The following is an 18,241-nucleotide window of genomic DNA, read 5'->3' as shown; positions in this document are numbered from 1 at the left end:
CAATTAAGACCTTATTCACATAGGATGGGATGTATGAATTTGTGTTCCATGTGACAGCCATGTTTACCAACATAGGAATGCTCAGGTGTTTCATGCAGGCAGTCAGTCCCACTGATCTCAATTGGAACACGGGGGCTGCACGGACACAGCCATAGTTGCCAAAGTGACATCCATGTGGGAGCATGACCCCGAAAGCACCCCAAGCACACACACTCCCACATGGAACGCCTGTGCATGCCCGCATACACACCCACATGGCATGCAAATTCATATGACCTCTCCTTGCTGTATAAAGGTGAAAAGGAAAGGGTAATCAAAAGGTAAAATGGTGTAAGCAGACCTCAGTAACCCTGCACACCCATAAGAGTAGGAAGGAGTTAATAGATTGGAGCTTCTGCTTAGATCTGAACTGCTGGCACTCTGCTCTGCAGCTTGAGCTACAGCCTCTGCCTCCAGATTGCCACACCAATGGTTGACTTGAACACACAGCACATTCCACCCTGCGCTTGTAAGACGGACAATATATATAATCAACCAATGCCAAAAGAGAGGACAAGCTCCCAAGCGTAGTCCACACAGTGCCTCCCCACAGTATGGGTAAAGTAGAACAGAAAGCTATAGGAAAAACTCCAACCAAACTAGCGTGGAATCGTCCGCCAGCTTCATAGCAGCTGTCAGGATGGACTGCATGGTGTAGATCTTGTAATACTCCTGGGAAGATCTAGATCCACCTACTGCTCCATCCCCTACCCACTTGCACTCCCTCCCTAGTGTCTGTGGATGCCGGCACCAGAGTATACGCACATACTGCCCGTATTTGCATCCATTAAGGGAGACCCACTGAGTAGAGGGCCACATTCCATCCTGGTCCACGCACTGGAAGGGTGTTCCCTGGCTTGTGTGTCACCTATCTGAAGGTAATCAGGAATGCTGGATGCCTCTGCTCTGAGCACATCAGGTGACTGTGCTCTTTTTATTGTTTGTGGATGATGCGTTTTCTGTTTTACTTAGATAGAGCCTCACTCTCATGTGCTGTCCTGGAAGATTATTTGGGGAAATGCCCTTTTCCCCAGTCCTAACAGTGATCATTTTAAAACAAGTATAATATAGATTTCAAGTTCTTTCACTAGGCTATATATGACGTAACTGTACATTCTGCGGTTCACACTTCTACTACTCTGGTTCACAACCTATACTTCACATCTCTGCATACCAAGGCATACATTCTATATTTCATATTGCTCCACTCTGTATGCGCCCTGCACTGTACTTGGCTCTCTGTATGAGATCCAATAGAACATATAGGAGAATAGCGAGAGTACAGAACCTCTGTCAGGTTTTTATTGCTGGGTTCCTGTTGGGTAGATTTGTTCTCATTGTTCTGCTCAATAATTTCACAGGTAATGAAAGTGAGGGTGAAGTCAAAATTCTGAGCTGCTACCTGAACAACTGCTGCAAAAGTGACTGCAGAGCTCAATCTCAGTCTTCATAGGACTTTTGCAGCAGTTGTTTTCTTGTTTCGGGTCACAATCCTATGCATTGTCCTTTTGTCTCTTTCGGTCAGTTGACAATGTGGAATGCGCTTATGCTTGTCAGATGATGTTTTCCCAGAAAATGTATATGCCGTCATAACTTTTGAAACTATGTCTCGTGACACAGCAAATAAATTCAGTCAGAAAAACCAGCTAAGCAGACACCAAGAATGTATCCTCTTTGAAGCTCACTAAGCTCTGACATGACTCTGTATTACTAGTAGCACACAAAGTGAATGATAAAAGTGAGGCTTCACAACTGTTAGCTCGAACAGTGGAAGCAAAATAATGTTACATCACTTATGCTTTCAACGTGAAACATATTCTCACTTACACACCTGCAAATCATATAGGGTTTCCATTTTTTTTTGTCCAACCCCTGTGTACATATACACTATGTATGGCCCCTTCCTTTTCCCAACATGACTGCGCACCAGTGCACAAAGCCCTGATCTCAACCCAATGGGGGACTGCAAACCAGGCCTTCTCGTCCAACATCAGTGCCTGACCTCACAAATGTGCTTCTGGAAGAATGGTCAAACATTCACATAGACACACTCCTAAACCTTGTGGACAGCCTTCCCAGAACAGCTGAAGCTGTTATAGCTCCAAAGGGTGGGCCAACTCAACCCTACGGATTACTGGGATGTCATTAAAGTTCATGTGCGTGTAAAGGCAGTCGTTCCAATATTTTTGCCAATATAGGGGGGCACGTGTACATATACATATTTATATATATATATTATATACACACATACATACACACACACACTCACTCGGAGGTGCAAATTATATCACCTGATGCCCAGGACATGTTTCAGGCGGTGGGCAGGTGGTTTTCTTTTACTGTTAGCCCTGCTGCGGGCAAGCAGCAGGGTTTACTTTTTTTTTTGCCCAGGAGATTCCCATTTTAAGCAGAAGTGATCAAGTCACTTCAGAAAGCGGTGGAAAGCCCCTCCCCCCAAAGTCCTGTTGCAGGTCCTTGTATGATGTCTACGCTGCGCCAGCCCAGGGAGAGTTCCATAGTGCAAGCTGGATGGAGTAGATTAAAGACATGGGAGGCTGGCTCCGGGGCCAAGCCTGCCTACTGAACTACAGAGGAAGAGAACAGGAATGAGGAGGGGAGAGACTGCGCCATCTGCCAGACACACTTAATAACATGACCTCACCTCCACCCGCAAGAATTTTTTTTTTTTCTTCCCCCCAGGACATAGTCGATTGTCATTAGGGACAAGTAGAATGAAACCCCAATTTGATACCTTGGACAATTATTTATTTATTTATTTTTTTAAGGTTGAGATATATACAATCTCACAGAAGTAAGTACACCCCTCACATTTGTGTAAATAATTTATTCTATCTTTTCATGTGACAACACTAAAGAAATGACACTTTTCTACAATGTAAAGTAGTGAGTGTACAGCTTGTATAACAGTGTAAATTTGCTGTTCCCTCAAAATAACTCAACACACAGCCATTAATGTCTAAACCGCTGGCAACAAAAGTGAGTACACCCCTAAGTGAAAATGTCCAAATTGGGCCCAATTAGCCATTTTCCCTCCCCGGTGTCAGGTGACACGTTATTGTTACAAGGTCTCAGGTGTGAATGGGGAGCTGGTATGTAAAATATAGATACGCCCCTGCATGTCTCTTCTGCAAAAATATGCCCATACCTGCCTGCTCACGCTTTTCTCCAGGTCTGGGATGACTAGCTCCTGTGCATACACAGGAATGTCGGCCAAAGAAAAGGCCCAAAGACCGATACTCTGAAGAAGGAGTATTCACCCTTTAGCTCCACTATAAGCAAGGGTTCTTTTGCACAGGCAGCTGGGGGACGTTAAAAACAGGCAGCAGAGCTGTGGTTTTACCACCCCCTATGGCTGCCAACCTGAACTATAATGTAATAGCTGGACAGAGCTGTGCACATGCTGCAGCTTGGACACTTCACTTAGCAGCTTTTTTAACTCAAGGTGCAGAGTTTGACAGTAAAATTGCCATTTGGCATTAGAAAAAAAAAAAAAAACCCCCAAAAAAACAAAAAAACACAGGTATTCAGGAGGTAGCAGTATCACCTCTTGAACATCTGTCAACCACCGTTATACAACCCTCTGAAATGTGATCCACCAGGATTGACTTTTCAGAGGGACTATGCAGTACAACAGGTCTGGAAGAGCACTAAAACAAAAAAACAAAACAAAAAAAAAACAAATCTCAAGCATGCTCCTTACTGACTTACTGCTGTCTGTGCCATGCGTGTCTCCATCTGTTGAGAGAACCTTCAGTTCCCTCTGTCCTCCTAGAAGTGACATCACAGGTGACTTGGAACAAGTGGGTCCTGCCCACCTTCACCAGCAGGTTCCAAGGACCTCTAACAGTGTGCCCCACCCACCCCCACCAATGTGTCCCACCTATCTCCACTAGTGGGTCCCGCCCAGCTCCAGTGTGTCCCGCCTACCTTCACCAGTGGGTAGGCAGAGGAGAGAGCAGAATCCGCACCACCAGTAGCTGTTCCGGTCACTGCCATGCAATTCTCTAGCTGAATGACAGAAGTAACAGCAGGCTGATGTTTCTCAGACAGATGTCACTTCTTTCATGATTGCTGGTTATCACAGCCGTATCACTGAGGAACTCTACTTGAACCCAAGGACACTTCACTTGGGACATAATATATATATACACATATACATATATATATATACACAGTATGTATGTATATATATATATATATATATATATATATATATATATATATATAAAATATAAATATTTTTTGTTCATTACTAGCTTATCTTATGAGCACATATATGACCACGATTTATGTTTCAGTCTATTGACTGTATATGATATTTGATTTTTCCACCGCACTTTTATATATTTTATCATTTCTGTGGATAAGGGGGTTCTTTTTTTGTGCTAGCTGCTTTTTATTGGTTTTTGCATTAATATGAATTTTGGATATGTGCACTTATGTTGAACTGGACTGGTGTCTTTATTCAACCTAACCCCAACTGTGCAACACCCTAAACACATGTAAATGCAAGTCAGAAAAAAAAACAACACATGCATAACTCCTTAAAATGCACCGTAGAACTAGGCAGGGATTATCCACTGTCCCCTGGGCTCTTTGCCTTGATGATGGAACCCACTGCCCTAGCTTTCCAAACCACTCTGTTAGTATGTGGCATCGAGGTGGGTAGCTTAGTGGAAAAGACACCCCTGTATGCAGATTATGTAGTAATATTCCTGGATGACCCGGTGGTATCTCTACCTACCGCGTTGGATATTGTAGATTACACAGCTTCTTTTTCTGAGTTACGTGTGACTTGGCATAAGTCCCAAGTACTTTCCTTGGGTGGGGAAGTTTGTGAATTAATTAAAATGAAGATCCTTCCTGTTTTGCTATATGCCATTCGTAACGCCCCGGTTTGGATCCCTAATTCTAGTTTTCATTCCCTTCAGTTTGATTCCTAAGTTTCTTTGGCAGGGAGGTACCCTAGGCTCAAACTGGTGGTTTTACAACAACCTTGGAAGGAGGGAGGTATGACAGTGCCCAATTTCTACAAGCACTTCCTAGCTGGGTAACTAATGTTTGAACATAGATTGTTGACTGGGTCTTTGGACGATGCTGCAGTTGCTCAGGGGGTAGCAGTGGTGGGATCTTATGAGGCTTTGACTCATTTGGTTCATAGAAGACTCAAGTCCCCCTCATGTAAAAACCACATCAATGAGAGCTGTTTTACAAGCTTGGTCAGTGGTGCATGGGAGTGAATTTGGGGGACCCTTCCCTGTCTTCCCCCATGCTCCGAAAATGCTAGGAAAAATCCTAACCTTCCTCATTGTCTCACTTATAAAGGATCTTAATGTGTGGACAAGATATGGGGTCAAGAAATTAGGTGACATAGTGCATAATGGGGTTTTGAGGCTCTTCGATGAGTTGAAGTTTCTCTATCAGCTACTCAACTCTCGGTTCATTACATAGCTACAGCTGCAACATGCATACCAATCACAGTTTGAGAGCACTAGTGTTTCCCTTGCCTCTTCTAATCTAAAGCTTATGCTGCGGGATGAGGTCTAAACCAAACCACTGTCTACTATATATAAATCCCTTTTCCCCAAAACACATAGGTTACTTACTCCATGTAGAAACTGCTGGGAAACGGCTGTTCCTGACCTTGATACTAAAGATTGGGATGTTTGGGAAGCACCATTTATTACGCTTATATCTGCTAGAGATTAACTTATCCATTGTAAATGTGTCCATCATCTCTGACTCCTGCTCGGCTGGAGAAAATGTTTTGCACAGCATCGGGGGCAGATTTATGTATAGTTTCTGTGATTGTTCAGCTATTCAGAAGTATTGAACTGGGGTACTTCAGTGTGTTCAGGAAGTTACCACCATACCACACTAGCTGTTGGTGAGGCATTGTCTTTTGAGTTTGGTAGATCTTGCCCCTACTAAAGCCATGTACTCTCCTTATCCTTTTATTTTTATTATGCCAGGAAACTTATAATATTGACTTGAAAAAAAAGACGGTAGTTCCATCGGTCTTCGCTTGGAAGACTTTGATTAACAAGACGCTTCCATTATATAAAGGCCACATATGCTAACGGGGGAGCCCCTCACAAATTTCAAAAGGTCTGGGGAGGAATGGTGGCATAATCCCAAACTATGTCAGATTGCATTAACATTCGTTTGGTGTATTCTTATAGTTTAACCACTAGCCTACAGGGCACTTATACCCCCTTCCTGCCCAGGCCAATTTCCAGCTTTCAGTACTGTCGCACCTTTTCTCCTTCACTGCTGTGCGCTAATGAGGCTGCAGTGATGGGCACTGATAGGCTGCACTGATGGGCACTGAAAGGCAGCACTGATACATGGCACTGATAGGCGGCATTGACTGGCACTGTTAGGCGGCACTGATGGGTGACATTGAAAGGCAGCTCAGATGGGCACTGATATGTGGCATTGATGTGCACTGGTATGCACTGATATGTGGCACTGATGGGCACTGGCACGTGGCACTGATGACCACTGACACGTGGCACTTCTGGGGCCACACTGATCATCAGTGCCCTGATGATCAGTGTACATGTCCCCTTTGCAGAAAGCAGATTACCGGCTCTCCTCTCGAGCTGTCCGCGTGACAGCTCGAGGGGAGAGAAATGCCGATAACCGGCATTTCCGTGTTTAAATGTGATCAGCTGTGATTGGACACAGCGGACCGGCGATCGATGTGCTGCGCGCTCCCTGAGCCGCGCATGCGCAGCGAGAATGGTAGGACGTCATATGACGTCCTATCAGAACGAGAGAACCACCTTGCGCCCGTTACTGTACTATAGGGCAGGCGGAAGGTGGTTAAAGACATGTTATTGTAATCAAGGAAGACATTGTGTTTACCATGAGTATTTCAATCTACCTTTACCTGTACATTGAAGGACAAGTGTGGAGGGTGATGCTGGTTTCATTTTATAAGATATTGTAGAGAGGTTTCCTTTGATGATGTTTTGTGCAACACCTACTGTACTAACCATAGGCTAGGGTTTCCTTGTTATGTTATTTCCTTACACAACTGCAGACTGCGGGTTCTCGCAGTCGCATTTTTTGTTCTGTTGTATGTATATGAAAATGTAATAAAAACATCTCCAAAAAAAAAAAAAATGCACTATAGAAGCATTACAAATGCAAGAAATGTGCATATTTGCCAACAGTCATGGATTTGCCGGGACACTCCCATTATTCAGTAGGTTGTCCCCCACGACTTTGTCCTGGGCTGTGTCCCAACATCTACAGTGTGGTTGTCTTTGCAAATAAATACTCAGAAGGAACAGAATCTTCCCTCTCCGCCTCCCCCCCCCCACTCTATTTCACTCTGGATGCTCTAGCAGAGGTGGAGCGTCTCTACTGCCAGCTGCTGCTGCTGCTTACATGTGTGGGATGGGAATTAATCGCCCAGCCAAAAAGATCCAGCAGTTCCTTCTGATGGATTTGTGGGTGAAGGTGAACTGGCAGTATATTATGGGATGGCAGGAGGGACTTTAGGGCAGAGTGTTAAGTATGGCAGGGTGATAAGTGGCAGGGAGGAGGGGTGAGCATGCAGGAGAGTCAGTTGTATGCGAGAGGGTAGTAGTCACCAGGCTCTTGTGCAGTGGACCTGCAACCAGCATCATTGCTGCCTCTAAGCATGCCACTGCCCAGTGGCCACTGCAGTGCTGGAGCATTGAATTAAGGCTCCTTTAGAGTATGTTTACAACCTGTAGAAGAAAACCCAGCTCCCCACAACGGTACACAGATAATCATATTTTCTTTGTATCCCATTGACAGTTCCACACTGAGGGGCACAGTGGCACAAAAAAATTCAGACATGTTGGGAGTTTTCCACACCACTCTGCAGTTGTCCCTGCATTTCTGTGCAAGGCAGCTGAGCTACTGTGCATAGAAATGAATGGAATGTCATCTTGCGACATTACATTAAAGTTTAGGGAAAGAAAAGAGAAATGGTGCCTTGCACTGTAAAAACACAAGACACCACTCCCCAACTGCGATCGCTATCCACAGAGAAACAGAAAATTTTTCTTCGCAGGTAGTGTGAACCTGCCCTTACACCATGTACCTTCACACCCTCTGAACTCCACACTCCTCTCGTGAACATGATACCTGCCATCATACACTACTCTCCTGTACATACCACCTGCATCGCATCCTAGCACATTATGGCGTACTTACCTTAACACAAAGCGGTGTGCTGTCACCACTGATGGGGCTTTCATCTTCACACGGACTTCAGAGTTCACGGGCTGCGGCCAATTAGCGTACACTCTGCACTCATCTTCTGAACATACAGCTGCTGTCATACACTTCTCTCCTGTACATACACCTGATGTCATAAACTTTGCACTCCTCTCCTGAACATACAGTTGTCGTCCTACACTCCTCTTCTAAACAAACAGAAGCCATAATACACCCTGCACTCCTCTCCACTACATACTACCTACCATCATACACTCCTCTCCTGTACATACTAGCTGGCATCATACACTCCACACTCCTCTCCTGTACATACAACTGCCATCATGCACTCCACATTCCCTGCCTGTACATGAAACTGCCATCATACACTCCACAGTCCTTTCTTGCACATACAATTGTTGTCATACACTCCACACTCCTCTCCTGTACATACTAGCTGCCTCATACATTCCACACTCCGCTCCTAAACATACAACTGTAGTCATATACTTTGCACTCCTCTCCTGTACATACCACCTGCCATCATACATTCTACTCCTGTGCCTGCCGTCATACATTCCAAATTCCTAACCTGTACATAACAGCTGCTAACAAATATTCCACACTGCTCTCCTGAACCTACAGCTACCACCATACACTTCGCACTCCTCTCCTAAAAATGCAGTTGTTGCCATACACCCCCCACTCCTCTCCACTACATACTACCTGCCATCAAACACTTCACATTCCTTTCCTGAACATACAGCTGCCATCACGCATTCAGCACTCATCTCCTCTATATACCACCTGCCATCATACACTCTACATTCCTCTCCTGAACATACAGTTGCTGTCATACACTCTGCGCTCCTCTCTTGCACACATTAGCTGCTGTCATACGCACTTCTTGTCACTGAACCATGCACTTAGAAGAGACAGCATACTCAAGCTGTCCCTTCATAGCTCTTGTGCAATGGCTGTGATTCCCGTGTGTATGTGCTGGAGTGACATCATCGTGGCTTGACCATTCAATTGGCCACAGCCCATGAATTCAGAAGACTGGATGAAGATGAAAGTGGTCAGTGGTGACAGCGTGCCGCTGGAGGGCTTTGTTTTAAGGTAAGTACGCCATAATGTGCTAGGATGTGATGCATTATGGCACATGCTCAGATGTGCCCATCGACTCCTGGCACAGCCCTGGAACAGCACAGCATATGTGCACACTCACAAGTGATTTTCCAAACACATGTAAAGATAGGGAAGGTTTCAGGAAACTTTATGCGTACCCAGATGACTAAGAAAGCCAAAACAAGGACAGATGTGCCACAAGGCTCTCTTGGGACCCAAACCCTGTGTCACACACATATAGGGAGCAGGGAGAAAGTTCAGCCAGGGAGAGAACTGCTGAAATGTGAGAGGGAGGAGGGGCAGCATAACATGCCCTTTAGGTGAAAGTCTCCTTTAATGTGTATAGGTGACAATGGCTGCATGGGCCTGTGGCTGTACTAAGACAATGGGTGTGCCTTGAAGGTGCGGCTGTTCCTAGGAAGAGGCAGTGCCTGGTACGGCTGTACTGAATCACCAGACACACACAGCTCCTCAACTCACACCTGCTAACTTACCTTTTAGTAGGTGCTTGTCAGTCAGCTACAGACAACTCCGTCCCGTTTGCTGTACACTTCCACCGTGATACTTCCAGGAAATACAGTGCACATGCATGTACGGCCCTCCTTCCTGCTGTCACTAGTAGCTGATTGGTCCGTTCCTTTCCTTGGCTATAAGAAAGCAGCTCCGGTCTCCCTTTAGCTGGGCTCTCTGTCTCCTCCTCCTGGTTGGCTGGCTGGGTGGAGAGACTTCCGTGTATGATTCACATTTCCTTGGTAACATTGTGCAAACCTGCGAGGAGAGAACTAGAGGAATGCGGGCGGCTCGGCCTTTGCAGGCTAAGACTAGCTGTTGCAAATAAATTATATACATATATATATATATATATACACATACATACACACATACCATTAGGTCCATATATATTTGAGCACAGGTGCAATTTTAGTTTTTTTCACATATTGACCAAAACATACTCAAGCTATAGTTATATAATGGATATGGGCTGAAAGTGCACACACTCAGGTTTAATTGGAGGGTATGTACATCCAAATTGGAGGAAGGGTTTAGGAATTATTTATTATAGGTACTCATATAGCGCTGTCAATTTACACAGCGCTTTACATATATAGTGTACATTCACATCAGTCCCTAACCCTCAAGGGGCGTACAATCTAAAGTCCCTAACTCACAATCATATATACTAGGGACAATTTAGACAGGAGCCAATTAACCTACCAGCATGTCTTTGGAGTGTAGGAGGAAACCCATGCAGGCACAGGGAGAGCATGCAAACTCCAGGCAGGTGGTGTTGTGGTTGGGTTTCGAACCGACGACCCTAGTACTGCCAGGTGGAAGTGCTAACCATTTAGCCACTGTGCTGCCAATTACAGCTCTTAAGAGTAGCCCCCCCCCCCTTTTTTTCAAGGGACCAAAAGTAATTGGACAATTGAATCATAGGCTGATTCATGGCCAGGTGTGGGCTACTACTTCAATATTTCTTCATCAGTTAAGCAGGTAAAAGGTCTGGAGTTGATTCTAAGTGTGGTATTTGCATTTGGAATCTATTGCTGTGAACCTACATCATGCATTGAAAGGTACTGTCAATGCAAGTGAAACAGGCCATTGTAAGGCTTCAAAAATTAAATAAATCCATCAGAGAGGTAGCAGCAATATTAGAAGTGGCCAAATCAACAGTTTAGTACATTCTGAGGAAAGAAGAACGCACTAGTGAGCTCAGCAACATAAAAAGGCATGGACGTCCACGGAAGACAACAGTGTTGGATGATCGCAGGATCCTCTCTATGGTAAAGAAAAACCCATTCACAACATCCAGACAAGTGAAGGACACTCTCCAGGAGGTGGGCGTATCATTGTCAAAGTCTACAATCAAGAGAAGACTTCATGATAGCAAATACAGAGGGTTCACCGCAAGGTGCAAATCATTCATAAGCCTGAAGAAAAGAAAAGCCAGATTAGACTTTGCCAAAAAGCATCCAAAAAGCCAGACCAGTTCTGGAAAAGCATTCTTTGGACAGATAAAACTAAGATTAATCTGCACTAGAGTGACGGGAAGATAAAAGTGTGCAAAAGGCTTGGAACAGCTCATGATCTAAAGCACACAACGTCATCTGTAAAACATGGTAGAGGCAGTGTAATGGCATGGGCGTGCATGGCTTCCAGTGGCACCGGGTCTTTGGTGTTCATTGATGATGTGACAGAAGACAGAAGCAGCCGGATGAATTCTGCATTGTTTAGAGATATACTGTCAGCCCAGATTCAGCCAAATGCAGCAAAGTTGATTGAATGGAACTTATTAGTACAGATGGACAATGATCCAAAACACACTGCAAAAGCAACCCAGGAGCTTTTGAAGGAAAAGAAGTGGAATATTCTGCAATGGCTGAGTCAATCACCTGATCTCAACCCAATTGAGCATGCATTTCACTTGCTGAAAGCAAAATGAAAGGCACAAAGACCCACAAACAAAGGGCAACTGAAGAGAGCTGCAGTTAGAGCCTGGCAAAGCATCAGAAAGGAGGAAACCCAGTCTTTGGTAATGTCCATGGGTTCCAGACTTTAGGCAGTCATTGCCAATAAAGGATTCTCAACAAAATATTAAAAATGAACATTTTATTTATGATTGTATTCATTTATCCAATTACATTTGAGCCCCTGAAGATGGAGGGACTGTGTATATAAAAGGTTGCAGTTCCTAAAATTTTTACTTGATATTTATGTTCAACCCCTTGAAAGTCTGCACTTCAAATTCATTTGTATTGTTTCGTTTTAATTTATTCTGGGGGGCATACAGAGCCAAAAGTATGAAAATTGTGCCCGTGCCCAAGTATATATGGACCTAACTGTATGTATGTATATATATATATAAAATAAATACACCCATATTTATTTTTTAACAACTCGCCCTCCAGAGGAGTTACCCCCCCTTCCTGATCTGGCCATTTTTTGCGATACGGCGCTGCGTTACTTTAACTGACAATTCTGCAGTTCATGCAATGTTGCATCCAAATGAAATATATGTCCTTTTTTTCCCACGAATAGAGCTTTTTCTGGGGGGTATTTGATCGCCTGTGCATTTTGTATTTTTTGCACTATATAAAGAAAAAATTAAAAAAAAAAACAAAACAGTATTTTGGACTTTTTGCTATTAAACATCTCCAGTAAAAGAAATGTAAAAACATCAAATTTCATCATAAATTTAGGTAAAAATGAATTCTGCTACATGTCTTTGCTAAAAAAAAATCCAAATATGTGTAAATGAATTGGTTTACGTTGAAGTTATAGCGTTTACAAATGGCAGTGTATATATACTGGAATTTTTTTTTACTAGTAATAGCAGCAATCAGCGACTTATAGTGGGACTGCAGCGGGCATTCTGACACTGGGGGGAGCTGGCTTGGTATCACTGACATCCCCAGTGACACCAATACAGTGATCAGTGCTAATAAAAAGCACTGACACTGTACTAATGGCACTGGGCAGGAAGGGGTTAACACTGTACTAATGGCACTGGGCAGGAAGGGTTAACTGTGTACGGTTTTACTATGGGTGCTGTGTGTCTGTTTCACTGTAAACACGCTGCTTTGTATAGCTCTGCTATGCAGAACCATTCAAAGCAGTGTGCAGAAGCTGACAGGGGAGAGATCTGTATTGTTTAAATACAGGTCTCTCCCCCATCAGAAATCCTCAAAGATCGCTGGGTGGGGGCGGGGAATCACTGGCCGGGACTCGGTGATTGTCAGCCTCACATGCGCCCCCTACTCGGAACTGCAAAATCATGTATATATACATGTGATTTTGCGCACCCGTGCCGCCCTGTAGCAGTATTTATGCTATAGGGTGGTGTGGAAGTTGTTAACCACTTGAGCGCTTGAAGGTTTTTCCCCTTCCATGATCAGACCATTTTTTGCTAATCGGCACTGCGCTATTTCAAACTGGTAATTGCATCGTCATGCAGTACTGTACCCAAACGAAATGTATGTAGTTTGTTTCCCCACACAAATAGAACTTTCTTTTGGTGGTATTTGATCACCACTAGGATTTTTAACTATTTTGTTGTGGGGGGGGGGGATTTATTGTTGCTGGAGAGGACTGTTATTGTTGGGGGGATCTATTCTTGCTGGTGGGATCTATTGTTGCCAGCTGCAGGAGATCTATTTTACTGCTTTTATTGTTATCAATAACAAATTCCATTCAAATTACTTAGGAGATTTGTGGTTCTGCATTCTTTAAAAAGGAAAGCACGGAGGTGGAACCAACAGGCGGAATTTGAAGGTGGGTAGGGGCAAAGACAAGGGGTGACTTGGAAGGAAGGAGTACCTGCTCCTATTTTGTGAGAAAAAATGCCCTGGCTAATACTATACGCTGTCACTGTTCTAATGACAATGGCTGGGAAGGGGTTACCATCTATGGCAATCAATGGGTTAAATGTGTGCCTAACTATGTGTAATGTCTGCAAAGTGTGCTTCTTTTATTAAACCATCTCTAAGTTTCTCATCAAGGAGAACTGACAGATCACTCCCTCTCTTCAGAGCTCTGTGTTATTTACCAACACAGAGCTCTGGGCTGTGATTGTACACAGCCAATCAGCAGGTCCCGGCAGTGAATCATAGACTGAGGTTTGCTGACAGGCTCCCACTGCGTACAATCACAGTTGGGGCGGGGTAGGCAGCAACATACAGGTACGTCTCTTTGCCTACAGTAGTCGCCAAGTGGTTAACAAAATCGGCATTTTATATTGATTTTTGCATTGGAGACTGGAAGGTAGGGATTAGCTCAGGTGTATACAGAACCCATCAGTAAGCTGTCAATGAAGACTGCCAATTATAAGCAGCCAAACAGTGATGGGACAAGGTCATCTAGCACCCAGAGCAAAGATGCCAAACTGTGTCTCCCCACCCCTCCTGCCTGTTCATGAACTGCAAAGCTTAGAGAATCCGATGCCCAGCAGTCATTCGCTTGTCAAAATCACTGTGCAGCTCCGGATCTGTCATTCATGTTCCCATATTCACCAGTTTGAGAAAAGAACTTTGGGACTATTCAGTGGGCCCTTTAGGGGATGAGCTCTGCAGCTGGACTTATTTTTAAGTAATATAATGTTTTGGAGAAGTTCACAATAATGTTAAAAATTATTGTACGCCCAAAACATCTATCACAAGTCCTGCTGCATCCTTTTTTCATATTTTTAAGCCCGTTTGGACACCTTTTCTGCCACTCTGAGCATTTGGTCAAAGGTGTGAAAATTTCGAAGAGCACACCCCCAAAACGGACCCCCCATTTTTTTTCACACCTTTATACTCCTTGCAACTTCTTTTTACTAAGGAGTGACCAGAGGGATGAAAAATGAGTTGATTTGAGCTTTAAACAGCCAATAGATTGGCTGGGAAACAGGCATTTTCCAAAACCGGAAGTGGCATCATGGGGTGTCCTCAGAACCGGAAATGGCCCTTAATCACTTTTCTCCTTGACTTTTTGGGGTTTAATGCTCTACTGCATCCTTTTTTTTATATAATTAAGCCCGTTTGGACAGCCAAACAGAATAGAACAAAAAAAATGAAATAAAATAGAAAATAAAGGAATAGAATAGAAAATAATAGATTAGAATAAAATAGAAAAAATAAATAAGAACATAACTGTCATCTGAAATTTGAATTGAATACATTTGAAAAGAATAGAATAAATTTAAATTCAAATAGATTAGAATATAAAAGAATAGAATAGAAAATACAATAGCTAAAATTAGAATATAACCGTCTTCTGAAATTTAAATTTTGAATAGAATAAATTTGAATTAGAAAGAGAATAGAATAGAAAGGAATAGAGAGAAATAGATTAGAAACTAAAGGAAAAAAGAAAGAAATGGATTAGAAAAAAACAATAGAATAGAATAAAAGGATAGAATAAATTAGAATAGAAAATAGAATAGAAAAAAACAACAGAATAGAAAAAAAACTAGAATATAACCGTCTTCTGAAATTCAAATAGAATAAATGCGATTTTTAATAGAATAGATTAGAATAGAAAATAAAAGAATAGAATAGAAAAGAATAGAACAGAAAAAACAATAGAATAGGATATGACCGTCTTCGAAATTAGAATTTTGAATAAAATAAATTTGAATTATAATAGATTAGAATAGAAAATATAAGAATAGGAAAAAAAATAGAATAGAATTAAATAGAATATAACCATCTTCTGAAATTCAAATTTTGAACAAAATAAATTTGAATTTGAAATGAATAGATTAGAATTGAAAAGACTAGAATAGGAAAGAATAGAATAGAGTGAAAAAACAATAGACTTTGAATAGAATAAGTTTGAATTAAAATAAATTATAACAGAATAGAAAAGAATAGCGTACAAAAGAATAGAATAGAAAATAATAGAATAGTAAAAACAATAGAATAAAATAGAATATAACAGTCTTCCAAAATTCAAATTTTGAATAGAATAAATTTGAATGCCGATTTGAACTTTCCAAATTCGGTCAGAATGAATTCAATTCAACCAAATTCAGAAAATTCACATCGAATTTGAAAGGAATAAACGAACCAAATTCCACAAATGAATTAAACGAATTTAACTAAAATAAGCCCCATCATTGGTTTTAGTAGGAGGATATTAAACCACTACATCATTTTGTTGGTGTCAGTGGGGATAAAATAATCCCCACCACTGGTGTCTGTGAGGTAAATAAACCTCATCACTGGCTTCTACAAAAGTAAAATAAGCCCCATATTTGTGGTGTCAGTGGGAAGAAATAAGCCCCATATCTTTGTCAGTGGGATGAAATGAGCCCCATCATTGTAGTTGGTTTAATAATAGAATAACAAAAGTCCCATATTGCTGTCAGTGGGATGGAACAAGCCACATTGATGGTATTGGTGGTAATAAAATAAGGCCCATCATTGGTGTCAGTTTAATAAAATAATCCCTATTATTAGTGTCACTGGGAGTTAAAAAAAAAGCCATGATATTGGTGTAAGTGGTCGGTTGGTGTGAGTGAAATAAATAAGGCCATATCACTGGTGTCAGCGGGAGCAAGATCAAATGGGTGTTCATTGGTTGCTTTCCTAATGACATGCTCTTGTGACACTGCATCTATGTTGAAGTCATGACCACACCTTGTCTACAGTGCCATGTGCTCTGCTTTCCAGCCCGTCACCTCACTGCCCCCCTACATATAACGGGACACCTCGCAGAACGCAGGCTTTGTTGAACAGTGTCCGCCATCCCTGCTCTGTTCCCAGGCACTTTGGAGTAACCCATAGCAACAAACCAAATTCAGGTTACTGCAGAAAACTCGCTATTACTTCATTCTATGAGGTTGGGCACTTTGCATTATTGTTTGCTTCATTTACAAACTGAATTTGTCCGAATAAAAGTAACAAAAAAGATCAACATTTTCTTCTGGAAAGCATAAAAAAAAAACAACCCTAAGGCAAGTTCAATCAGTGTAATGCAAAAAAGCAGCACAGAATCTGGGCAATAATCAGTTAAAGCTGAAGAGGTGTGGCTGTAAGTGTCAGCTGACCTTTAAGTTCCTAGTTCACCATGCAGTTTTTTTTCCTTTATTTTACATTCTATTTCCTATTCTCTGCACCTGTCCAGGAATAGTGACATATCTGAGCACTGATATCAAAAGAAGACGTTGTTTGAAACCTTTTTGAGCATTTGTGAGTTTGTCAATTTGCTACTGATGCCAATAAAGTTGGGTGATTACCCATAAATACTCTCACTTGTGCCTGTGCTTGCCCTTTGACCTGCAGATGAGAGCACATGGCCTGCAGATGAGCTCACATGGCCTGTTGCAGCCAGATGCTTGGTAAGGAGTGTTTGAATGCCATTCTGGTTGCAATGGTCATGTTAAAGCTGCAGCCTAAATGGTTGTTTCATGTACAGGAATGAAGACAACACAAGCTGCTGGTGTGAGGAATCATGTTGAACAATGGAACTGCATCCAGGTCAGGCATAGAACAGGAAACATAAGGCAATGCAATATTACCATATGCAAGTAGGGTCACAGTATTTGCATAATAACTCTATAACAATGGTTTTCTTTCCCTGCACTTTGAATTTGACATTTTGAATGTAGAATTGCTTTTTGGTTTACTATCCACTGTTAGACTGTGGCCTTCCTAAATGGTTTATATTCAAACAGGCCGGTCATTACACTGCATACATCACCTCCTTTATGCTGCTTGACTCCAGGGGAACCCCTGCTAAAGCCGAATCACTGGGTTCAGTGGGAAGGAAGTCCCAATTTGCACTAGGGTTCAGTGTTTATCAAGCTGCTCCCCTCTTCTCTTGTTTCATTGGTAGTGCAGTGACAATTGGCGCTTATTTATTACTGTCCACTGTGTAATATAGCAAACACATGATTGGCATTAAAAAGCATGAGTTGGGTGCCTGGTATGTTTTTTGCACTTTGATGATATGTCTGTTTATGTTTTTAAACCCATATGCATATTGAATGGTCAATTGTCCCATAAGATCAAAATGTCCTCATTCAAAGTGTGATCGTGCTGAAAGCTGAAAATTGGCCTGGATAGGAAGGGGGTGAAAGTGTCTGGTTTTGAAGTGGTTAAGGAGAGTAAGGGCGGATACTTTTGGTGATATAGAAGTACCGACTGACAGCCTGTTCAACCAATAACTCTGAAGTCCTGGAAGTGGGAGGGATGAAATGCGTCAGCTAAAACGTGCCCCCCCCTCCCCCCCGACATCCACATGCTATCTCCACTCGCTGTGGTGCATACCTGGGTCTTCTACAGCCATACATCCATCCTTGGGCCGATTGCTAGGCTTGAATTTGAGGACTGGCAGCCATCCACAGGAGTGCAAGCAGATTCTTTGCTGG

At 42.6% G+C, this 18,241-nt stretch overlaps 1 protein-coding gene across 2 annotated transcripts in view; it reads right to left on the bottom strand.

The window, feature by feature from the left end:
* LOC149469993 (C4b-binding protein alpha chain-like) overlaps positions 1 to 10,037 on the bottom strand; it is a 114,807-nt gene extending 104,770 nt beyond the window's left edge. For both annotated transcript variants that reach the window (XM_089668331.1, XM_089668332.1), the window contains exon 1: positions 9,882 to 10,037. The gene's annotated coding sequence lies outside the window, so the exon portion shown is untranslated. The remainder of the gene's footprint in view (positions 1 to 9,881) is intronic.
* Positions 10,038 to 18,241: the final 8,204 nt, after the last annotated feature.

This window comes from Staurois parvus, unplaced genomic scaffold, assembly GCF_062004578.1.
Source record: "Staurois parvus isolate SC_StPar_1 unplaced genomic scaffold, SC_StPar_1.0 ptg000056l, whole genome shotgun sequence".
In the NCBI taxonomy this organism is placed as follows: Eukaryota; Metazoa; Chordata; class Amphibia; order Anura; family Ranidae; genus Staurois; species Staurois parvus.
Note: the sequence above shows the minus strand (reverse complement) of the source record. Positions and strands in the feature narration are given on the sequence as shown.